The sequence below is a fragment of the Branchiostoma floridae genome, chromosome 12 (assembly GCF_000003815.2).
Source record: "Branchiostoma floridae strain S238N-H82 chromosome 12, Bfl_VNyyK, whole genome shotgun sequence".
In the NCBI taxonomy this organism is placed as follows: domain Eukaryota; kingdom Metazoa; phylum Chordata; class Leptocardii; order Amphioxiformes; family Branchiostomatidae; genus Branchiostoma; species Branchiostoma floridae.
In genome coordinates, this window is record NC_049990.1 from 7,657,485 (window position 1) to 7,684,304 (window position 26,820).

The 26,820-nt window shown below is 41.6% G+C and overlaps 1 long non-coding RNA gene across 1 annotated transcript in view; it reads left to right on the top strand.

The window, feature by feature from the left end:
- LOC118428233 overlaps nt 1–16,450 on the top strand; it is a 25,690-nt gene extending 9,240 nt beyond the window's left edge. The window contains exons 2-3 of the long non-coding RNA XR_004832626.1: nt 15,776–16,031; nt 16,228–16,450. This is a non-coding gene — a long non-coding RNA (uncharacterized LOC118428233). The remainder of the gene's footprint in view (nt 1–15,775; nt 16,032–16,227) is intronic.
- Nucleotides 16,451–26,820: the final 10,370 nt, after the last annotated feature.

The following is a 26,820-nucleotide window of genomic DNA, read 5'->3' on the forward strand; positions in this document are numbered from 1 at the left end:
TAGAAGGGATAGGTGAACATCTCAAAACAACTCAAAATCATAAAACATGGTCATTCAAACGATTCAAGGGAGAAAGTTTAATACAAAACTACAGTACAGCTAGTGCATTCGTAAATTGTCTAGTATTTTTCTAGTCTCCAGGCAGACGTTTCAGCTGGATAAAAAGAAGAAGAATTTGGCCAAATAGGGACACTAAGTAAGTTACTATGGGGTTTCAGTCAGTGTTTTGCTGTATCGATTACTTCACTCCTAGGCCAATTAACTCCTACTTTTAACTTTTACATGTTCCTAACTTGGTCAAATTCCCCTATTACTATTCGGTCAGGCGGGAGTCTGGTAGAGACTAGTATTTTTCCTATCGAGACTTGAAGTAAAACACCTGTAGACACCGTGATGATGAATACATAAGGCGAGAAGGCCTGATATCTCCCCTAGCGATCAGGAATGAGGCAACCAGTGGGTGTGAATGGGATACTCTAACTACTCAGACGTGCATCAGACAGAAAAATGCAAAAAAAGTCCATTCTCTCTGTCATTCGATTCCTATGTGGACCATCAATGTTTTAGACGAACTTATCTTTGCATTGTTTAAGGTTGAGGTTGAAATGTATTGTTTGAAAGGATCATGTTTGAAAGACGTGTTTGAAGCGGGCGATGGAAAAATAAGCAGTTCTAAGTTGCGAAAGAAAGTTTCAACAGATTTTCTTTTTCATATAGTCAGACACAGCTACATACGATAGGTGCTCGAGCACCCAAGTCTCTATACGTTTGTAAGCATTAGCCCATGACACAAGTAATACTTATGTACAATGATATAGACACAACAAAAATTAAGAGACTTCTATATTAGCCCTGCGAATCCAAACTACGTCCCAGAAGTACTAGTGAACATTTGATGACTTTTAAACAGTTGCAAATCTTGCGTTGATGAAAAGTTTTTAATTACAACATTTTACCTGACAAGAATCAACGCCTACATAAAGAACCCTCATATCTGTCTTTATTTGCGCTGTAATGTCGACAAATCTTTTATCGTTTGTCGCGCAGACAAGACTAAAGAGTGAGAAATGCGCCCACAACGCCAGGGATAATGTGATTATGGTGACTTAAAAGCAAATTGAATGAGAGAACTAATTGACGCCGTATCTTTAGCGCTGGATGACTGACATTGTTAAGTCCTGGATGAATTCTTGGCGGTATAATTAAAGGGGCTATAATAAGATAGTGTTAAGTTTGATCGATTCAAATGTCGCGATAAGCGTAATATACTTGATCCATCTCTTTCAGCCTTGATAATTGGATATGGCCATTAGAAGCACATCAAAAGACAATGCACTTTAAATCTCATTACTTTGTACTCGTTACTCATACTCGCAATCAGTACATACTCCATTCCCATCAGCATCGGTAAACGTCTCTAATGCGGGAGTAGTTTGTTAGCCAGCTTTACTCCTTTCGCTAAAAAAAGTTATGTTTTTGGTAGCGTTTGTTTGTGTGTCTGTGGTTTAGCAGTGTAACTCAAGAAGCTGTGGATGGATTGTCAAAAAATGTGTTGTAAGTTTTAGACAAGCAATTGACTTAAAGAACAGGAACCAATGGAAGCAAACTGTAAAAGTGATGGAATGAATATGAATATTATCCAGGGAAAAAAACGGAATGGGTGTAAGCAGTCATGTGAAGGAAGACATGTGAAATAGACAGCATTTGCATGTGATGTGATGTGATGTAATCATAGTGACAATATATTCATCTACCTACCTACCTATCTATCTTTCTCTCTCACACACCCACACCCTGTACACATATATAACTAGGACACGCACGCACACACACACACACACACACAAACACACACACACACACACACACACACACACAAACGCACACACACACAAACACACACACACACGCTCTCTCTCTCTCTCTCTACAATGCAGGTATTTTATATTTTAGAGAGAGAGAGAGAACTGTTGCTAATTGCTGTAAGTTCCCATTTGTTGTATCGTTTACAATGTTTGCACGATTAAGTCGCTATCATTGTATAACTTAACAGGACGATATAACGTCATACAGCATGTTGAAATGTTTTGGAAGATTTACAGTGAAAAATGTTTCCGAGTGGAATAGCTAAGAAGCAAGAAAGTAGAGGTCAATGTACAAACGAGTTCCTGTAGTCATGCGAGTGCTTTACAACTAGATTGATGACTTACATACCAGCTCGTAAGGTTAATCGACTGAAACGCGTGAGTTTGAAAGCATTAAGTATGTGGCCTCTTAATATGATATCTTACTAACGACTTAAGTACACACACGAGATAGAATGGATGAACAATGTATGGACAGGGGACTTCTAAGTGTGCAGCTTCAGAAAAGAGGTGAAGAAAAAACTCGGTTCCGACACGTCAAAGGGAACTTTGTAACGACTAGAAAACCAAAAGCAATTCTACTAGACTGCTATATAACGGTTATTGTTTTAGAGGTTTATCAGTAATGTTTATCAATAACCCAGGGGCTATTGATAGTTGTTTTGTAGTTGTCTTTTTACAGATTCCGAGAAACTTGATACCTGAAGTTGATTATGCTATTTCTGAAGATCTGAAAGCTCTCATAATGCTAAGATAGGTAAATACATAAAATATTTCTTTGTTATCAGAACAGATAATGGCACCTGGTTGAATCAAGATTAAAGTTTATTGTCCTATATTGTTAAGTCAGTAGAATTTTGAGCTTTATAATGTGTTTCTGTTTTGTAGTTTATAGTTGACCAAAATGAAAGTCACTGTACTTTGTGTTGTGCAAGCAAAGCATCTTAAGTCAAAAAGTGCATCGAAGAACTTGCAAGTATTTTTTCAGGGCCCAGTGTATCATCATTCATGACGTCGCAAATTGTTATCATCAACAAATAAGATATGATTGTACAACGGTCTGTGCGCTAGTTTACCAGTGTTACTTGAAGTAAGAAAAAAGAAAATTGCAAAAAGCATTCAGGAAAAGTAAAATCGGCACAATGTCAGCTGTGGTTTTTGTTACGTAATTGCCACTTCTTCCACTATTCATAACTACATGTCCTTGTGTTTATGAAAACAAAGTCAAATCTAAAAAGCCTAATTGTATTCCGTAGAAGTTCTTATCAGGATAGTCGCTGTTCCATTTGTCACCAGTGTCACCTTGCAATGCACCTTGCTGTTACATGTTGCAACAAGCCCTCAGGCACGAGCCTATAAAATAAAATAAAAAAAACTTTTATACCTTAACAAGGTGTTTTTCACCTATTCATTTTCATAAAGATAAGTTTCAAAGGTCTTACAATTTGTACAAGAAAAAAGTCTCATAGTCTCACTTCATATAACAAAAGTTCCCTTGAAAACTTGTTTGTCAAAAGCAGCCGGTGTCCAACCCCGACAAGTGTGAAAATAAAGTGCCGAAGTTATTGGAACAAATGCGCGAACACAGACGTGTACTAGCCAATCTGTCACAAGAAATGAGCGCCACAAACAAAAACGACGCACTAAAGAATGAAAAATCTATCTGACAATCAGCAGGAAATTTAGACATGACGATGAAAAATTACTCCTCCAGTAGAATTGTAGTCTTTCGTGTGGGAGAGTTCTGCCATGATATTCTTTTGGGAACAACTTGTCAGAACGAAATGATCAAAAATGTGCCCAATTTTCCTGGTTATAAGGAATTCCCCAAAGACCCCGGATGGGTATGACAGCGGGTGACCAAACTAACTCCCAATCTCTGGGTCCTCAGAAACGAAGCTAAGCCAGTCTTCAATGCATAAACGACCGAGGTAAAGAAAAAAAATCGAGAAAAGTGTTGTGAAACCGTTTCATTGCCTTCTCCCCGTTATGGGTTGGTGAAATTGCTACTGGGATTGCGTATTTGTCCTGGTAAATTGTTGCGGGCGCTCCTCTATCGATCTCCCAATGGGGAAGGGACGAGTGGCTATAAAAGTCGGTAACTAAGTTCCCAGGGAGGAAGCCTTCGTATAATTGCGTCAGCTGGGAATTCTCTTCCCGGATACATCGCAGTTCCTTAATGATCATGAAGTCGAAAATGGCGTTTTCTACGATGTAGAATTCTGCCAGAATTTTAGCGACGATGTCGCTGTTATGTTAGTTTTATTTGTCTTCATAATTGGTTACATAGTTTGATGGCTTTAATATTTCAAAAGAAAGTGCTTTTTTTGGTATCGGCATCAAACTTCCAAGCCTACCAGTGCTGAATAGAAAACTTACAAACAGTGACACAATTTCTACATTTACCAAGCACTTTCTTGCATCTAAATAGTATCTAAAACGGCTTACACTATGAATGCCTAAGCTTTTTGTAGCATTATGTTGAAAATCACTCCCCTGAAACTCCTGGTACCTCCAGATTATCATTTCTCTCACGCTACATCATCATTATAGTGTCAGCACAATGGAGGAGTGATAAGACGGATAGAACAATGCAGATCGAACCATCTGGGGCCGTCTTCAAGACAGATTGTTCCTTTAAGTAGATATCACAGTCCAATCTAAGGCGCATCACCGACGCCAAATTTTGTTTGTCGCCTTGCTGTGTTAATTTATGACGACTATGTGTTCCCTGTAGAGAAAACAAATAAAACAAATATCAAAACCGTACGTTTCGCTGCGGTACCACGAAAAGCCGCTAGGGGGACCAATCGTTTCGTCCTCAGTTAGTGAACCTCTACAAACATACCAAATGTCATAAAGATCCATCCATGACTTCTCGAGATTTGTCGCTCACTTACACACAGAACTTGACGCAGACAGACAGATAGACCATTGTAAAAGCAGACAGAAAAGACATACAACAGATAGCACACAAGATCTGATTCGTACGTAATGATTTTACTGTGAAATGTACAAGAGAAGTAGAATAGAGGTAGGCACGTGGTGTATTATTCTAAAACATTGTCTAATCTTTTTAGGATTCAAAGGGTCAAGATTGAGTGACCATGCTAAAATTCATTTTAGGATTGTCAGTCTATATACCTAGTGGTGATTGTCTTTTATAATTGTCTTCGGCACAGTAGGAAACCAGTGACTATGTGCGATTTCCCTTATAACTTATGTATCCAAATCCCACAATAAGTACCAATAAAGAGCTAATTAGTAGAATTGAAGGCGAGGGGAATAAATAGTGATCAATACATGACACCACAATATCCTGTCAGATGACAAACGGGACAGTTACAGGGACTTTAGGGTGATCGATTCTTTCTGATCAAAACAGAAGGAGGCAATTAAGGAACCGGTCCGACATTCGTGGTACGATCACAAACTTGTGGCATTCGTGGGATTGTCGTGCATGAGTCGTGCGAGATTCAGCTGACCGAAAAGACTGTCGTAGATGACCTTGTCGTTGGTCTGGTCTGTCACAGCCTTGCTTCAAAATCCTACGACAATTAAGGGCCTGGTACGCGGTCCGACATTCACTATACGATCATCACAAACTTGTGGTCTTCTTGGGGTTGTCGTGGATGAGTCGTGCGAGATTAAGATGTCTTGTTGACCGTAAAGGTTGTCTCATTGTCGGTGGTCGGTTCTGTCACAGCCTGCTTGAAACTCCTACGACAATTAAGGGCCCAGTTAGACATTCATCGTACGATCCCAAACTTGTAACATTCGTGGGGCTGTCGTACACGTGTCGTGCGAGATTCAGATGTCTTGTTGGCAGGAAAGCCGTTTAAGATCCTTGTCTGAGGTTGGTTCTGTCACAGCCTGCTTGAAACTCCTATTCGACATGAAAATCGTACGACGGCTAACGAATGTGAGTGTTTGGTTAAACGAAATATCCGCGTTGGTTCTACTGCCACACGAATATTTGTGGACATGCGGTCGCTAATAGATAGTTTGTGTACAGCGTACATCACTCAACTGTGAAGGAGACACGAGGAAAACAAAATTGCAGCTTGCAGGGTTTTGCCGTTCGTACGGAACGCCCCTTCCTTTCTTCCCAAAGGTCAGTGCGGACCGAATTTCCCGTCCCAGTCGCCCTATCTCCTTCCGTCCGCGGTCTCGCCATTTATCACGTCCGAGCAAACGAGAAGTTACGAGAGCCCTGCGCGCCGAGATATCGACATGCTCGTTTCCTCGAGGAAACCCACTACAATGTAACTTACATCGAACGGGCTTGTAATTTCAATTTAAATGGATTCCCGTTATTAAGTCGCGCGGCCGTTTAGAGCCCCATTTGTCGGCATTTTGCTTCCTCGCTCGTAATTAATTTGGGCTAAAAGGTTGAAAGTAGTCATTAGGGGCGATCTAAGTGAGATAAATGCTGATATTTGTGAGTGTATGAGCTGACATATCGATATATGCGTGTAAGGGGAAAGCCCACTTAGTACGTGAGGGGTCATCGGGTCGGGCGAGTTGAGCAGACGGCAGGTTTAAAAGTTGTTCCCGAGCCAGTTCGGTTCGATCCACCCGCCTATAAATCTTGCTGTAATAACCTTCATCTTTGTTCATTTCACCAACCGATTTGTTTAAAGGTATGGCACATAGGTTTGCAGGTAACCAGTCCTGCATTTGAGAACTATGATTCGCATGGAGATAAGCCTCACGGGAAAAATGAAGATTTAAAAAAAATGCCGACTTTTTCTAGTGGTGGAAAAATGCTGTGGTTCTGTAGCAAGGCCGGGCGCGAGCGAGCTAACATTGGAGCAGGGAGACGGAAAAATCGTTAGGATGTTATCTTGGAGCCTGGCATCATTTTTAAAGATTTTCCTCGACCCTATCGTGCAGGAAATATATGTCAGTGCCAAACTGCGCTCCATGTACGCGAAGATAACGCCGGATAATCGTTCCCATAGAAAGTCGCGCTTGCTTTTTGTGAGGACACTAATAGGATTGCACTATATAAACCACTGATTTATGAAAAGCAAGGTCAGACGAGTTCTGTGAAAAATACCCGCAGGATTAGAAGCATTTTCCTTGCTTCATTAATATTTGCTCGAGTTGCCGGCGCCTCGCAGGCAAGATGGATGGGGGTAATGTTTGGAAAATTACCGTCCTTAATTTTACATATTGAATGCCACCGCGATTAATCATGAGGTAATGACAGTGCTCGGAGTCGGCGGCAGGAAGCTGGAGTGGTGTACGGGCCATGTTGCGGTATCGACCGAAGCGGAGGGCCATTTGTACTGGTCCTCGCCTGCACGGCCCCGGTATCGTGTTCAGCAAATGGCCATCATTAGCACTGGGTCGGAAATGTCACGCCGTTCGCCGGGATGTGGAAAGGGGGGAGGGGGCAGCCGGGAGGGAGGGGGGTGAGTTACGGCGAAAGGCGCCATCGGACATTACACATATGAAGGATGGTTGTATAATGAGTCCAAATGATTGTTATTAGTCCAGCCCGAAATGTCACTGTACGGAGGTTGGCGCTAAATGCAGGGACGCGGGTAGTTGTGTGCGAAAAAAAGTCCTCATTTTGGTGCCTTGGAGGGTCACGCCGAGATTTCAGACACAAAATATGCCACAAATAATCGCCAAATAGCTTGTCACATTCACACATAACGGACAAGATGACATGTTCAAGAAAATGCTTCATTTTGCTATCTGGCAAATGATTACATAGGCTCGACTATTATTAATGCACCGTATACAAATATTAAATAGTTTGCAAAGGCAACAACGACCTGCTATGATTTTTCGGCCAAATTTGATATATTTAAATCGAAATCGTTGGAAGATTTTTGAAAAATTGTAAGCAGCCTACGACCAACTCACACGATTAGCTACCTTTTCCACACGCATAGGGACTTTTGCAGCTTATTTGTCTGATGATATCTATAGGCGCATGCACGATTTACCACCGCTCTCTATCAGTGTACGGTTTAAGGTCCTCGTGGGGACGATGAAACCGTTAACGGCAGTTACCGAGGAGATAGTTCCCGTCCTACCGCTTTACACACGTAATAAAGGATGCTTGATGTAACCACTAAACGTACAATTTGCATCAAACGCTTCCAATTTTCATCATTATCTACTAGAGCTCTTTTCCAATCGATTGATAAAGTCGTATTGACGTCCTCTTCTGACTGTCTGGTTTCTCACGCGATATTTAGCGTTATCCTCTCTAGCTCGAGCTCTATCTGGCTAGTTAAAATATACGTCTGCACTGCCCAAATTGATGGTGTACCACTACGTTACACATCCCCGATTTCCTTCCATAAAGAATAAGTAATTTGTCATACCAAAAACCATCGTACCATACCTCACATAGCGTGGCATTGCCTACTGGTATGTTGAACCATCAGATGGTTGGTAAGAGAAAAGCTATCATAACAGTGGGAATTGCCACATAAAACAACACAATGTCGCTTCAACAGATATTAATTTCACAAAATGCAGACATATCGAAGTACAATGATATTACATTTTGTGACTTACTTCAAGAGTAACATCGCCGAAGAATTGTTGAAGTATCATCAAAAGAAATAAAAGGCAACGAGTTAACTGTAAATATATATTAGAACTCTATACTTAAGCTTGTCTTTCCTATGCTATTACATAACTTTGTTCGTCTATTCATTCGTTCAACAGCTCATTTATTGATATTTATACTTTTTTCAAAGCTCAGGCTGCGTTTCGAGTATTCCTTGAACCACCATGTCTTAAGAGGCGAACGTTTATGTAGTGCAGATCGCATTGGTCTCGACACGTCAACGGTGACATTTTGCTCATCTTCTTAAGCTGGGTATGAGTTCCACCTACTTAACACGCCGTACGTTCGACTGGAGAGAAATGTCAAGAAACAACTGGCGCGGTAAGCTCACGCGCTGGATCCATCACACACCAACTCTCGCGAGACTGCCGAGAGTTATTGATAAGGCGTCTCGGCATCCACTCGAGACGCCTAAACGATCCCCGAGCATTTGGGTTATCAGTATGCTTGTCGTTCCTTCTCCAGGCGTTTTTCCTGACGGTAAGCCTGAATAGGCTGTAAGAGAGTTGAACATCATCAATATGTCAGTGGAAGGGATTGTCTTCCGTTATATGATGATTTTTCAGAAAGTGTTACTAGTATTCAAGAAAAAAACTAACAATTACAGACTTACAGTAGCGTCATCTACACAGTTCGCGGGCTAGTTATCTCTGAACACATACCAAACAACATTCTCTTGATTTCCCGTCTCTTCAGTTTGTTGAAATACCAAAAGGACCTTCGAAGTGATCCTTTGTATGGAAACAGTGTTTGGAGATTTTTTTGTTGGAAGGCCGACTTACTTCTCCTGACTCTTGTATGTCAATTTGATTAACAGAGATCAACGAAGTTTTGCCCGAAACACATCAGTAAAAAGACAATAAGTATTTCAGGCAATATATGATGCTTGACTACGGTTATTCATAACAGGCGTAATCCTATAATGATCATAAGTCACATGCTGTCTATTGCACCCAGGCACCATGCACCAGATGCAGCGGGTCTGCAGCTTGTTCGGTATGGTCGTATACTCATCAACATCGCATTGATCTTTCGCCTTTCATAATAATAACTGGACAGTTGACACAATTGTATATACATGAATCAAGTTAACGAATACCTTGACTCTACTTATTATATACCCACTGGGTTCAGTTCAGGTCACAAAAAGAATGAATTTTGCAAATACATGTATACATGTTCATTGTCAATGAGAAATATAACGGAGAAATATAACGGAGGTCTGAACGAAGTTCCTGGTGCACTTCATTTTATCTATATTGATATAACATGGTTACCTGAAGCTTAAGAACATTTCTAGGAAACTATAATCTACTCTACAAAAGACTACAGGATAAGACTTTATACTCCTGAAGTCTTCGACCAATATCTTTACACTTTCTCATACCGAGAGATCTGGCTTTACGTATTGAAAAGTGGCGTTTTTTGCTAGTGTTCTGTCTTGTGTGTGGAGTTTATGTATCAATCGCGCAGCCAGCAGGAAAATATATATACTCATGAAGTCCTCGGCAAATATCAGGACACTTTCTCATACTAAGAGGTCTGTCTGGCTTCACTGGCCGGGGTTCTTCACTGTCGGGAAACATAGTTTGTATTGTAAAGTGGCGTTTTTGGTAGTGTTCTGTCTTGTGCGTAGAGTTTGTTTATGTATCAATCGCGCAGCAAGCAGAATAAGTGTATATACATGTACTCGTGAAGTCTTCGGCGAATACTGTATCTAGACACCACTTTCTCATACTGGCTTCACGTCATACTGGCTATCCGGCTTCACGTATTGAAAAGTGGCGTTTTCGCAGTGTTCTGCCTTATGTGTAGAGTTTGTTTATGTATCAATCGCGCAGCTAGCAGCCAGGGGCCTGCATGCGGAGTGTTTGACCCCTCCTTCGAGCTTGAACCCTGCCTGTCGGAACCTGTCAGAAACGCCACTCGTCAAGAACAGTTGAGCACACGACCCTCTCCCCCAGGCGGAGGTCGGCCTTTGTTGTTGACAATCCTTGTGTTTTCCCCTGACGTCACCGCTTTGGTTACACGGCATAAGTCTCGCAATCAGGCCTTCGGGGTGTAGGGAAAAGAACGGGAAAATAGCTATAGTAGGACTTCATTCAGATGCGTACATGCCTGTACAAATACACAGCATAAGTCTCGCAATCAGGCCTTCGGGGTGGATAGCAAAGAAAGGGAAAATAACTATAGTACAACTTCATTGAGTAAGGCCCCCTTTCCACTAGACGGCGAACACGTTGCGCTCTCACTGCGACCTAAATAGGATATGTGTATCCTTCGCTTTCACACTGGGAATATCATACAACATGTAAACGTACGCGTGTGACTGAGAAGACAACAAAACACACAGAGTGTAAAAAGATTCGTTTTTTTTTATACAATTCGTTGAGCGATATGTCAAATTTGAGGACGCAGAGAGAGCGCGGTGAGAGCGCCGTCTTTTTGAAAAGAGGGTACAATGTACTCGTACATGTACATGACTCTGGAAGTAAAACGTATGGCATCTTTTGCTACATTATAAGAGTACAACAACTGTTCTATGATACTGTGATTTTGACGACCAGCCATCCAGATAGTGTTTTATGGTGCACGAATAAGGCTTTAAAGTTATAACTTATTTCAGTAGACGTCTTTGGAAATATGCCAGTATTACTGTACAGTTAGCATGTCTGCAGTGTATCATGTCCAACGACGAACCGTAAACGTTTACGGCCTATTCTAGAATTTTACGTTCTTCGTCATCAACAAAGATATTGTTTCCCTTCTACAGCTACAAGCTGGTATTTTTGTAATGTCATAATTGGTTGGTGGCGTCGCCCTTTTCCATATCCAGTCAGAAGCTTATACGGGACCGGCTCAGGCTCAGCCTTCTATTTATGATAGGGATCTATTTTGTGAAGAGATTACAGGCACTTGACTTGGTGACCCCCGTGGGACGGAGCTATGAGCCGCCAAAGAGAGGTCACGCCACGTCGGCTCGCACCCTTGATCTGTGTGTCACCGGCAGATGCCAGTTAGCGCCGTTAGCGTGCGAGCAAGATTGGCATCGCAATATGCAGTTGGCTATCATTTAAGACCTGGCAAATTTGAGGCTACGGTTTCTTTATATAGCCGCGGTTGTAACCGCATGATTGCAAGATCATCACATGGGAGACTGTAATGCTGCAATATTTTGAACGGTCGTGAAACGAGAGCTGGGTTTCACACTAAATTCTAGTAGTTGAATTGACAAATTGGTTTATGGTCAGGTTTCAATATGCAGAAATGTACTCGTCTAGAGTTTCCTTGCAAACCTTATCAAATATACATTGTTTACTATATACTAGTTAAGGGCTCCTCGATTTACGAAATTAGAACTTTGTCGATTCAGTCTATCATGTCTGTATCGAGTGAAATGGTAATTATTCTAAAGTCAAATCTATTTATTGAGCAGACAAGACCAGCTCACGTTTCATTCTGTATATGTTCGTGGGCTGGTTGAAATTTTACTACACCGTAAACTTTTAGTGAACAAGGACAAGAGATTATGAAAGACAATGATAATGACACTACTTTCAAACCGTACATTTATCGTAGCATAAGGTCACATTGTCAAGTACAGAGCCGAATCACTCCAGGTATATCCCTCCGCCATAATGAGCCGGCGGATGATTGATGTAACGCCCTGACGTTACCTGTTATCTCGCAGCGACATTTCGACATTGTTGTGCTTGTTTTCCTGTTTGTTTATGCACCATATGGTTGATTAAGCGCACAGCCAGCCCGGCTTGGCCTGCCACACTCCGCGACGCCTGTACTAATCCTCCCCCCTCCCCCCTCCCCGAGAGGTTATCTCCGCCGTGGCGCTTCCGACGGGCGCCCGCGGGCCTTCCCACAACGTCAGCTGCACATGGCGAACACTTACCTGACGTCATCCAAACGCGTTAGTCTCTACCAGACTCGAACCTGGTTTAATAGGAATAGGGGACTTTGGCCAAGTTAGGAATAAAAACCAAGTACTTGGCTTAGCAGTGTTTGCCGGTGAGGAAATAACTCTGGCCGGCCGACTCCCCTAGTGTGATATTGACTCTATTTGTCCGATTTATACTATCAGACCACCGATCCGCGGAGCCTGGTAGAGGCTAGGAACGCATGGCATAGGCGACATGCGGTATTTCATATATTTCTGCTTAACTTGTAGTTTTTCTTTGCAAAGTTTGACTCTGCGAAGTTTTTCTTGCGAAGACGAAATTAGTCTAATACATGACATTGGAAGAAAAGCTCAATACTGGTGTCGAACATTTTTGCCACTTTTTAATTAAAAAACACTTTTCCATTTTGATGAATGAAAAAAGGCCTACATTGTCCATACTTGGCCCACTTTGCCAAAGTACTCGTTACAACAAGGAAGAGTTTACAAATACAATACAATGGGTACAAACTAGCATAGTTTGATAGCTATAACCGATTATTCGAGGTAACGAACTTGAAAGAACAGATATGTTTTGTAAGAACATATTTTTTGATCGAAGGCTTGTCTAAGAAAAGTGAACTTCTCCGTAATAGTTTCGCGTAGGTTGTGGGGAAAACATAGTTTGTATCTGTCTACACAGTGAACGTTTGTCTTTGTTGTATAATCTACTACTAGTAGTACATTCTACCAGAACATGGCGTTCGTCTACATCAGTACTACTGACATATTCGTTGTTAACATGATCACACAGATGATTGATCTGATCACATAAAGGATCCCACCCCTCCCTTATCATGACAAGGCGTCCGCGATCCTCAGGGATCTAATCGCCCACATTTTCCCGCCGATAAAAATCTGGAGGTGGGACCGACAACCTTCCGATTCCGTCTGGAACAGTTAATTATTTTCAGCCTCATTTGTATCCGTTACCCAGGGTCCCTTGCTAATTTCTCCTTTTCCACAAATAAACATCATCAAGGTAGATAATTACGATTTTGATTAATTAATGATTTCAATTAATTGCTTCTACAGCATCTGTTGCAAGAAATGAACTTTTAGACACGTTTATGGGTTGATGGCATTGTTATGAGAGAAAATACCTTGAAAAGTGGCTTGTTTGGTAAGTCTTAACAATAGACGAGTTCCTGTTATTTCTCTAAAGTAGCCGGATTTTTAATACTCTTCCTAACAGCTTGTGCGCAACATAAACCTAGCGAAAAATTAGTTTGCATATAATAATTTTCCTTAATGATATTTACGCCTGTGATTAATGTAATCGGGGCCCATGGGGCTAAAATTTTCATTAGCACACTTATTATTTACCGCAAAATCTCATATGTTATGTAAATGATTCGCGTGATGAATGACACCGGGTTCTTGGGAAAGTCAGGAAGAACATGTTTTGCAATACATTACATGTTTCAGTCTGTGGGATAGAAAACTTTTCCTTTATATACATACTATAGTATGAAGACTTGTGGTGGTACGGCTTCCAAACATTCATAATTTCCAAAAGTTTTCTTTTTGATTTATCACTGTCCATCAGAACACACATGGAGTAGAAGTATGAAGATTAAAAATCTCTTCTGATGCTTTCTGATCATCTTATTCATCAGTATGATAAAAATTAATTTCTCTTCAGCTATACGTAATTCAACATCAGAAAATATACAGAGAAAGGGACACCTTTAGTGAGCAAGTTGGGGTGTGTTTGAATCAAAAATTACTTGTCTGCAACCTGCAGAGAAAATACTTAACAAATGGACAGGCTGGTGAGGTAAACTTTTGGACACCTCGTATGTTTTATAACTACTAATGATATTTAGGCTTTTAAAACAAACAAACAAACAAACAAACAGACATACGAATAACCGAACACATAATGGCGGTTATGACATGTGTACGGTTCATCTGTAGGAGATATCAACCCAACTAGACCCAATTAATTCCTCATTGGTCAATGGGGCTTCGTAAAACGTAAAAATACTTTATTGGATTGGCCCCTAGAGGCCATCAATGCAGGATAGATAGCAACAGAGCTGCTCAAATCTAAGATCTAGTCGTAGGTTCCTATGAACAATGGGCAGCTTCTTTCCGATTACATACATGTGTGTTACCTTTCATATTTTTCACTTATTTGGTTTGTATAGCTACGTGTGAAGTATCTATACGTACTGTTTTAGGACGTTGACGTTGATGTGGTTTGCACACATTACATAAAAACCATGAACTATAGTTCTAAAAAGCAGCAATGTACTTTTTTTACATCTCTGTACATATATTGTTCTTACCTCTGTGAGTAAAATTTGTATATTAGATTGCCAAGCCACTTTAGTGCATTGTACTCATTTGTCTATGTCTACATTTTTAATTTCAACAAACCCCTGTCATTTATCAACTCAGGTTTTAAACAACAATTGTGAGCAGAGGGTTTAGGGTAAAATTATAAAACTGTAATGTATTGTTCGCTCTTTATCCAGCGCCCCAAGGCGTTGTCGAGAAAAATCCCTAAAAACTTGGGCGAAAACTGCAATTAGCAATTACCTTGTCTTAATTCATTGATTTTGATTGATGATAGGTATAAAAGTACATTGTATTCTAGGCTATTGACATTGGCAATATTCTTACAAAAATTCATTGTAAAAATGCAAATGTTTTAATAAATGTTATCGAACGAAAATCACAACTTTGTTTAAATCCCTCTTCAGTGCCTTCAGGTATTGTTTTTGCAATGGACCGAACAGTAATAACGTTTCGCTGAAATGTGAAAACGATATTCAAATTACATTGTCGACATCAAAACAGATCTAAAAGGCGGACAATTTTTTATTCATATCTACAATGAATACATAAGAGCTGACAATAGGTAGAGCCCAGCATAAATGGTTTCCTATAAATTATCTAATCAGTTATCTTTTCTGTCTCTTCGGCCGGAGAGTGCATAATGCAAAGAAAATGAAGTTTACTGCCCAACACAATAGAAATGGGATTCCAATGCATTATGTTTTAATTTGATAGTCTTAATTGTGTCTTTATTGCGGACTCTCTGCTTTTGTAATCTAATTGTCCAGTAAACTTTTCCAGCACTATCCTTGGCCCAATATACAGCCCAATGACTATTTCCCGGTATCGGTTGGTACACTCCGTGAGAACATACTTGGCACCGTTGCTACACAACCTTTACAACTGCTGTTCTAAATATTGTCCTGTACTAATAATGCTTTTCATCAACTATCTCTTCGTAATTATAACACTCATTTATTCGTTATTGCATTGCGTCATGGCAAATTAGTATTTGTTTAATGACGATAAATGATACACTGGCACGTTCTAACGCTTTGTTTTAATGGTTCACAGATCGGGAGCCGTTGAGACGAATGTGAGGAAGACTACCTTGATGAAGAGAATCTACCGCAATAAGACATATTAAAATGCCATCATTAATGGAGCGTGAGGCTCATATAGCACAAGGTGTGTGATCACTTGCTAAACCACTTTGCTCGTATATGATTATTCATAAAAGATGAAAACTTATACCGGTGATTCAGATCATGATTGTCATGTCGACATTGGTTGTTGTAATCTGTTGCAGTAGCTAGTGTCAACGACCTAAGTCTATACTTGAATGTAAGTTCATCTGTAACGTAGTCAACATCATGTTACAATTTTAAAACTTTATATCCGTGCACAAAATAAAGAGCTTAACAACTTGCAAACTCGAAAAGGATCAGAGGACTGATCGAAAGCTTGTTGGTAAGCGCTTTATTTTGTGCACGGATATAAAGTCTTAAAATTGTAACATGACCTAGGTCTATGTTGTTAAAGGATCGATGTCAAAAGAACATCTACAGTCAGAACTGTTCAAGACGACCGCTCAGAAGACTGGTCTATGTGGACAGGTGGTCACTATAGACAGGATTTGTAATGTATGTCTCAAAGGGAAAATTATCTAAGGAACCGCCAAAAAGTGGCCACATTCTTCAGGTGGTCCTTTAGGTAATGCAAGGACGTTATATTGGGTAATGGTAGACAGGTTTGACCGCACATGGTTTTGCATTCCGGGAAATTTGGGATTATTTGCTTTTGGTCTTTTGATAATTAATAATAAAGCATCTTTATAAAACATTTCCTTTGTGTTTCTGCCTTAATTTGTATTTCTTTCCTGCTCAGTTCTAGCCTATACAATTGCAGTCCTAAGACGACAATGGCTGTTATAAACTTGACCAAAATTTCAGACTCAAACTCAATTCAGGTCTAAAAGATATGCCTACGAGAGGACAATCGTTGGTATAAGTTTATGATAGTGATACACTATATATCGCTTTTTTATTTCCTTTTTTTACGATTTGTGAACTGTGCGATCGTAAGGTGAAGTATTGTACCAAATGTGTTGGATATGTTTCAATGCATGAAGCAGTGAAAAAGTACAAACGATAAAAAAAGAGTCAGGAATAGCAAAACGCCAGTTTCAAGAGCACTACAAATGTGTTGGATGTGTTTCAATGCATGAAGTCGTGAAAAAGTACAAAACAGGAAAAAAGTGAGTTTGGAATATATAACAGCAAGTCAAGTTCAAGGGTACTGCAGACATTTCCACAGTTTTCAAAACTTCTATTACCATTGCCTCCCTGTGGCTGCTCGAGCGTGTCGGATGTCCTTAATGGTGAACATCTCTCCAACAACTATGACAAATGGTCGAAAATGGCATCTTTGTCACCCATTCGGAAAGATTGTATCATATTATATATCATCTCAAAATTTCTGGAACACTCAAAAGCTTGCAAATCGTCGGGAAATGGCGCGAAAACGTTCTCGATGGGCCGTTAGGGGCACTTGAGAGGGTTGTTGGACGGCGGTGGCACCGCTGGGCCGCTGTAGGAGTTTAACTAGCGTCCCACTTAGAGAGCACTAAAGTGTCATTACTGGAAGTGAGCATAATAGTTGTTGGAAGAGAAACCCGCGGGTAGATAGGAGGGGAGGCTCTTGAGGTAGAAAATTTCTCACCGGTGCGGGTTAATCATGACAAAACATCGGGTCAGAGCCGACCCAGTCGCCGTCGCGAGCGTCACAATCCCGCTGGCGGGTGACAGTTCTCGCCTGTCAGCCGGCTGAGCCGCGCACACCAATCACGCCGTGCGGGGAAACCGGCCGGGCCGTTTAGCCAAATCCCCGGTGGCGACGAAGGAAAATCGGTAAATTTTGCCCGACAAAGCGACGGAAAATCGGACAAATTTGTCACACTGAACGTTGGCGTTCTAATGACTCCCGTGTATTCTCGACCGAAGCCCGCGCGGCATTACCGCGAGCAACCCGATTGACCTCTCCCTCGTAATTGGTCGTAAACCGTGCAAAACTACCCGCCGAAATTGCCCTGGGTGTATCAACCAACCTTTTTGTCACCACTAAAGAAGCGCAAGAATCGGCAGTGATTTGTCGTCTTGGCGCGTAAAGTCGAGACACTGATATGGCCACAGAAGTACTCTCAATTAACGCCCTATTTTCTTCTCTAAGGTTGTTTGGAATCTTAAATACGGTGCTGCGTTTTTGTAACGTCCGTTTTTCAGGATATCTTTTATTCTTATCGTTACTCAGCCATGCACAGAAAACACTTGAACGGTCTTCAGGGGGAAGCAACTTATCAATGGTGAGACAGCCGCTGGATTTGGACTGGTCTTTCGTTTGTCACCGGGGACCGTTTTGCCTAGCACCTTATCGAATCAATGCGTGCGGGAAAAGTCACTTTGTCAACGGGTGATTCTCATAACGACATGGAAGGCGCCAGGTTGACACAAAAGACGGTAGAGTAAGGAAAGGGTGGTGTATAAATAAACAAGGTAGGAAAGGACATTGTTATCAGACGCAAATCAGGTAGAAAAGGCGTCCCAAGTGCTCTAGCTAGCTAACATGGCAAATGAAGTGAACGCTTCACACACTGTGTGAAGTTCTATAACGGATACACACAGACAAGGGTGGCGTTTTAATCATTTTGGCAGTGCTGTCATATAGGGGTGTGCGTGCAACTGTGAAAGCTATACCTCTCACAGTTAAGGGTCAACAAGGTGCCACTGTCAAACAATGGTTTCTTACCCCCTACCAGACTCCTGGGCTGCATACGTGTAACTGTGTGGTCGACTAAATCCCCTGAAATATATTATCAAGCCTATTTGGCCAGTTTCTACCATTTGCCTTAGCCGATAGGGTCTAGTTAAGACTATGGATTCACCTTGACTGACCAACATTCTTTGTTCTTTATCCTGCTAAGAATTGACCCATTGCCGATTGTCGCCATTTAGGGTACCAAAGTGCTATCACTTGTGTTCTACATGTTTTATTCAAACATTCAAATGAGGATACACAGTTGTGCGATACCCACGCGTTATATATATATATATATATATATATATATATATATATATATATAGAGAGAGAGAGAGAGAGAGAGAGAGAGAGAGAGAGAGAGAGAGAGAGATGTGACATCGAATAGACTATACAACAGACAGAATATACTCAAAAGTAATATGCATACAGCTGAAAGCAAGAAAAGGGACGTTCTGGTCTCTACCAAAATGTGTAGGCGGCTGGACATAGACAATTGCCCAAAAGACTAAATAATACACCGGAGGAGTTATAAATAGCTGGCCACAGGGCTTTCTTTTACTACCTAGCCAATTTAGTCGAAGAAGCCAATTTCTGATATTTTTCCAGCAGCATACGGAGAGTGCTGGAAAATAGCCTCCACGAGACCTTCCTACGGGGGGTTCGGGGATCGTAGATTTCGACAAAAGAAATCGGGAAATTGGCCAGAGGAGTCAGTCCAAGCTTGAGTCCACGCTTAGGTTCATTTTTCAGCGATCAACTCCTCTGGTAGCAAAACTCCCCTGGCAATTTTTCCCTATTTTATGTTAGCCATCGTAGTCAGTCTGGTAGAGACTATGTGATCTCCAAGCAGATCTTGCTGTGGCAAATGGGAAGGAGTTTAGCCGGCAGAAGAGTTATGGCTGTGGCCAATATTATAACTCCTCTGTCGGCTTAACTCCTTCCCATTTGCCACAGCAAGATCTGCTTGGAGATTAGAGACTATGAACGTCCGACTAGTACTACCAGTTCGGGTCCCGTTGGAAGCAGTGCTAGAACAATGGTTTCCCGCCGCACGTGCCGAACCGCAGGCTCGTACCCTGTCATCACACGGTCCCACACTGTGACCAACTGTCACACTCAAGACTAATAACAGGGGACCCACGCCATTTAGCCTAAATCAACGGGACACTCGTTTTCTTCCGGACAGGTATAACGATGAAAACCACAATTGGTCAACAAAAACTGTGCGGACTTCCGAAAGGGCGTACTGATTAGGCGCGTGTTTCTTTTTGCAACAATTACAATTAAAGGTGGTCTTGTGGTTAGGGTTAATGACTCAAGGTTCTGGGTTCTAATCCTAGCGAGCCCCAATGTTGCGCCATTGGAAAAGGTACTTAACACCTGTTTTTTCTTACACGACTCAGATGAAAATGAGGTTGGGTTAGAGATGTTCTTTCGGATAGTGCTTTGTGTTCGAGGTCCCATGTTTGAGTAGGAAAGCCACGTCTCAAGCACGTTTAAGATCCTACCACACTTGTCGGAAAGAATAGGGCTCTATCCTGGTGTGAGTGGAACTTACAGTCTGAGTACTTGAATAGGCCAGCTTGTACGTACTCTTAAAAACTAGTGTATCAAGCCTAAATGCAGTTTACCGATTATGCGAAACAAACAAACAAACATAACAAAGTCCAAGTACTATGGGTTGACGCGATGTTTTGTCACACTTGACTCCTGAGGGGCCGGTGGTTTATGTGACACCTGCTGACACATCAGGGACCACCTGCCCCCCTCCCCCATGGGTTACATCCGGGACCTGCCTCCACAGCGGTGCAGTCTACAGAAGAAATCCAAGAGGACGCCTTCACAAGGTTTCTTGTTGTTTTGCGCGTAAAAAGAACCCAACATACTTATCGAAAAGACTTATGGGTTACCCGGCGTGCTTGGTTGAAAACACGGGCCGTAGCAAAGCTGCATTTCGCTACAACAAGCTACCTGAAAAAGCATCTTGCTCACTTAAGTTGAGATTGCACTTAGTCTTCTATCTCACCTGGGATTAATACACCTCAGGCTACTTACAGTTTCTGTCAACTTACAATTAATCTGAAAATATTTATCATATAGCATCTTCACAATGTGTCAATTGATGCTGCAGCTCACTTTCGTAAAGCCACGTCGCTTGCTTTACTCAAAGTTAAGAAAAGACCGTAAGATTTGACCGGCAATGGTGCAGTCAGAGGTACTGAAAGGTAATCACCTCGCCACAACTCAAGCTTGTTGTGCCAAACGTATAGTATATATATTCAGAATATCATATTCAACTATTTCTTTAGTTACAGAAGGAGATATGGTTCGTTAATATGATAGTATTTATAATTAGTCGTTTACAGCCTATTTTCGCTGCTGGTTCCAAGAACTAGTTTACTGTAAGTGTCCGTTCCTGGTCGGAAACTATAACTATGGTTTACACACCGCGTCCTACAACTCTAACTCTGTTGTCAGTGCCGCCCAAATGTATGGGCCGCCTGCCTTAAATACAAGAAAACTTGTCTGTAAAAACGTGAATTATAGCCATCACAACCTTCTATTGAAGGTCGGCGTCCCAGGCCCTCGTGCCGACCCCATTTGTTGTTCAAAAGACCCGGTAAGTCCACTGTCAATGTTTTTCCTATTGACATTTGAGCGAAAGTCTTGCGGCGCAGCAGGACGGCGACAACCCGTGGGCGAAAATGGCGGGATGCGGCCATTTTGTGGACAACCTCCGACAGGGTGGGGTCACCAGCGACAAAGAGACCGGTCAGGGCAGAAGGAGGGCGGTTCGGAACGCTCTCGGCCAAATTGCTAGTTTCGGCCCATTGCTATCAAACGGTTGTCAAGGCGGTCAAATGTTGCTGCGCTGCAAAATTGGCTTCTGTCACCCCAACACCATGTCAAAGCCGTACAGATCATTGGCTGGGCTTGGTCAACCATCATTCAGACAAGAAAATAGCGTGCAATATACAGGGTACATTACATTCTGAAGGACTTTTCGCTCTGAACATAACTTTGGTATAGTACTTAAACTTTTACGACCAAAGGACAAAAATAAATGGCAATGGCAGACCAAGCGCAGTGTAATGTCAGTTTGCACTGTAGATCTTTCTTCATTGAGTGTCAACCGACGATAAACTTAAAGATAAGGATACAGTAAGAGGAGTCTTCCGTCACTGGGGCAAAACTGCAATCAGACAATTGTAAGAAACCCTTCGTTTTCAAAGCAAAGTAAAACGATAGAATAAGCTTACAGGAACCGTCGGACGGACTTGGTAAGTTTTGTGTAACGCTGACCAGAATCTAGAAACAATGTTGCAAACAAAATGTGATGTCGGCTTGTTCTAAGTCCTTGCTTCATATTTTCCAAGTCCAAAGGTGTGCAGATGATATCTATTGTTGTTTGCAAATCGCCTTTTTCACAACTAACATACAAGACCTACCGTAGTATTACTGCTGTGTTTCTTTTAACAGAATCCTGGACATTGACTGTCTTCAAGAAAAATGTCACATCGGTTCGTTCCAAGGCTTTGCTTCTGTCTTGCAAGTAAAGGACGGTGGCAATGTGGAAGGATTTATTTATGTTTGCAACGTCTTTTGTCATATTTAGCATACAATAACGACGGACTTGGTAGGTGTTCCATATACATTTCTAACCAGAATGTATCATATTTGCGAATCTTTAACTAGAAAGCTTAAGACCATGTCCCCTACAAAATGTGACATCGGCTTGTTCTAAGGGTTTGTCTCATATTTTACAAGTAAAGACCAGGGACAGTGTGGAAGGTATCTACTTTTGATTAATTTGTTTGTAACTAATTTTTTTAAATATTTAGCCAAGGAAGTTTTATTATGATTTAAAATACAATGACGACGGACTTGATAGGTATACCATATTTGCGAGTCTCTATCTAGACCATGTCCTCTGCAGAAATGTGACATCGGCTTGTTCTAAGGGTTTGCCTCATATTTTACAAGTAAAGACCGGTGGAAATGTGGAAGGTATCTACTTTTGTTTGTAACCTATTTTTTTCATATTCAGCCAAGGAAGTTTTATCATGATTTAACATACAATGACGACGGACTTGATAGGTATACCATATTTGCGAGTCTCTAACTAGACCATGTCCTCTGCAGAAATGTGACATCGGCTTGTTCTATAAAAGGGTTTGTCTCATACGTTACAAATCCAAGCCGGTGGAGATGGCATCTACATTTGTTTGTAACGTCATATTTAACATACAATAACGACGGAATTGGTAGGTGTGCCGTATTTGCGAATCTCTAACTAGAATCGTAAGACCATGTCCCCTACAAAATGTGACATCGGCTTGTTCTAAGGGTTTGCCTCATATTTTACTTGTAAAGACCAGTGGCATTGTGGAAGGTATGTACTTTTAATTAATTTGTTTGTAACTATTTTAAGTATTTTAAATATTTAACCAAGGAAGTTTTATCATGATTTAAGATACAATGATGACGGACTTGATAGGCATGCGATATTTGCGAGTCTCTAACTAGACCATGTCCTCTGCAGAAATGTGACATCGGCTTGTTCTAAGGCGTTCCCTCATATTTCACAAGTCCGAGCCGGTGGAGATGGCATCTACCGTGACCCTGTTTGAGAGACAGTGCGTGCGAACTACAGAGGACGGGGAGACCGGTCTGTCACACCGAGAAAATGCGAGACAGGCCCGACCGCAAATAGTCTGGACCTCAATCAAACGTTTGAACCTTCGTTACCGCAAATAGACAGGACAAAGTACAGGCATCTTCCACCTTTTAATCTTTAAGTATCAACGTAGACGGTCACTTTGAAAAAAACAAACAAAAAAACTACATCTTAAAGTAAAACCTGCAAGGACCATAAAACCTCAAGGACAAACCGTTTTGAACTTAAGTGCCTCGTGCCAAGTTGAACCACTTTAACTCTGAGCCGGATATTCGTGTTCCGCATTTCGACTTTGGTCATTGATCATTGAGCGCCGGAAGAGAAGGCATTAGTATGTAACTTTCCCAGTTTGACAACCGCGCATCATGTCACCCCTGGTGTGTTGGGTTCTTTAATATGCGAATGTTTAACGCATGGGGCTTTTCCATACACAAGACTATCTGGTGGCTAATGCAACTCATAACACAATTCCCTTACCAAGAGTAGCTAAAACCACCTACTATGCAGTTCCATAAGAAGCTGCCAGGGGATCCGAACCTACACCACTTCTTCAAGGTTATCTACCACCAAAAAATTCGAAACCATAACATGTTCCGGTCAAAAGATATATAAAGCCGGAACCTGGTACAATCTAAAAACAAGCAAACACACAGACACACCAAATTTACTAACAGCGGCAATACGCGCCCACTTCAACACTGCATATATATACTTATTTATTGGTGTTTATACTGATATACCGGGGAAAAACAAAAGCACAGTGGTCGTATGTCAAGATTGTTGAACTTTGATAAGTTTATAAAAACGGGAAAGTGAAACTATCCATTCAGACTAGACAACAAATTCAAAGATTTAATCTGGAAAAGTAATTAGCCTTTACTAAGAAGATGTGTTGGGAAACTTCCCAACAGTGAATAAAAGACTCATGAATAAAAGTTACGCTCTTCGCGTTTCAGTTTTAACTGTTTTGAGGACTAAATACAATTCAACGCCTGATGTCAAAAGGCGGAAAGTAGAAATGAATACCTAAGTAATTAAGTTTTGCCAGACACGGTATTCAAGTTTACAATGTTGTATGCAGGCTCTATGATCATAAATGTTAATTCTCTGAAAGATCAGATTGTAGGCGACTGTACATGTATACGGGACAATGTAGTAGCAATAACATTGTCTTAAAATAAAAGTGTTACCACTCTTTTCCAATGACATAATTGCGCTTAAGTAATCTAAATTGGCTTTAAACTCAAGACAAATGCACAAGATTTGGCGCAACTTCCTTTTTTCATGATGCAGGTAGATACATTTTATGGCCTAAGCAAACCTGGCAAACCATTGGCCTAATGGACTGCTCTTTTTATTTCTGCCGTGAAAATGTTCTCGGAACATGTCATTACTATCCTCGTGCATGCTGGTACAGTTTCAGTTGAGAGTCATTCAGCTTTTCTTTTCAAAAATTTTATTGACGACATGCCTTGATCTACATTCTACGAAAGATATTTCTAAAACTCAACGTTTGAGATAATAAAACACAACCCTTTCAGCTTTACGTTTGCAACAAGAGGGTACAATTGTTCAACTTTACCATACCAGCATGTAATCATTTTAACTACCGTACCTGTAATAATCACCCGGTATAAAACTACCCCTCGGCACATAACACACCAGCTACGCAGGCACGCGGCCGCAGCTGGCTCCAACACGACTGGTCACACCTTACCCCAATTCCGACAAGTGCTGCTTAATTCAACAATACAATAAAGGCGCCCCTATGGTGTTTTAAGGACAAGGATCTATATATGGACAGTTGAAAATTACTCTATAATAACACCACTAAGACTGGGATTTTAGCCGTATTTACATTATGGATAACATCGTCTACAGTCGTCCATAGATATGAGATGTAACTGTAGATAACATAGAAGCTGTAATTTGAAACATAGAATATAGAAAGACGTCTAACACCTCAGTATCGCTCCTGCACGTGTGCTCGTTACACCGCAAACCACTATCATTACAGGGTCCTTAAGGATCACACCTGCAAGCCATTCTTCATGGCAGTTCACACCTGAGTACTTCACTTAATCCCAACAGGTGTGCGACAAAGACCCTCCTGACAGGTAGGTTACGTCGAACCCCAGAGCTATGCACCGGTGAGCCACGCCCCAGTTTTCAGACGCGCTCGTCGCGGTGGTCCTTTAATCTAATCTGCGGCAATTATTTAGGCGTCTAAGTATAATCCCAACTATGAGCTAAAGATGTTGTCAGCTAACCGGGGTAATCCAAGATGGACAAGGCGAGATTTGTTTTGAAATCTGATCGGGAAAGCCAGTTAAACGGACAGGGGAAAGTGGAGGCACACGCAGCCAAGGTGTTACACCACGTTCCCGTGGCTGAGAGCGCTGGTGTTACTTGGCATACAAAAGATTCGACAGATCACGGTACGAATTTTTTAGATAGGGAACAACGTTTTGGGCATTTTGCGTGCGTTGTTGTCTTTTAAATTATACTTTCACACCTTGTATCATATCCCAATGATGAAAGAAAGGATCCTTGCTATACAGAAACATATAGGCATTCTCGAGGACTGGGCATCATTTGGTCTTTTTCAGACGTTTTAACTTTACAATCTGACCATCTTATCTGACTGAGTCCGCAACACGTCTTGCATATGAACTACACAAAACTAACTGGCCTCTACACTTAAAAAACAAACAAAAAACAGAAATGAGATACAAAGTTCTGTACCTATGTGACTAAACGATGTTAATATCGTAATGCTAGTATTATAAAAGAAGCTTTCGACGTGTTGATGAACGTACAGAGTTACTCAAACAACTGTGAACGGTCATCAGACGTTTCAGGTAGTATCCTCTACCTTTCGTCAGTGACTAACCCGGACCTGAAGTCCAACATGTTTAATGACATAACCTTCCTCCTGTCCATGTCAATACTTCCTCATGTCCTACAACACCTGCCGCTGTCATCAAGCCAAACTAGCAACAGGAATGTGTCCGGTCAGAGTTTTTCCGACTTCTAAATTAACACCTGATGATTCTGGCAGTGCCGCGGACTCCGTGGATCAGGCCAGGAATCCGGAGGTCTCGCCAGAGTCAGGGACACGCCCGTGTCTCCCACCGCTCCCCCTCACACCTCGCCTCGCACGACGGTGCGCATTATCCTTCAGTGACGAGAGGTCCACCTCCTGTCAGTGGTACTTGGTAGCCTTCTTCACCAGCTTCTCTGTGGGCATTGGCAAAAGTTGTTGTTGGGTGGTGGGGAGGGTGGTGGTGGTGGTGTTGGGGGCGGGGAGGGGGTGGGGGTGGTTGTGACTCTGGCTCTTCGGGGCCGTGACGGGGGAGGTCGATTCGTTTTTTTAGCCCGGAATACGCCGGGAATAAAATACTAGTATATGCCGGGAAGAAGCGGCTAGGTGCCTAGCCTCTACTAGGCTCCACACGTTGCTGGAAAATAGTAGAAATTGGCCAAATAAGACAGAAAACACGTCACAGTACAGGAGAACTAGTTAGATGGCGGAGGAGTAAAGTTTGCGACTTAGGGTACTCCTCTGGCGTGTTTTCTGTCAACCCTTTTTGGCCAATTTCTGCTATTTTTCCAACGACCTGTG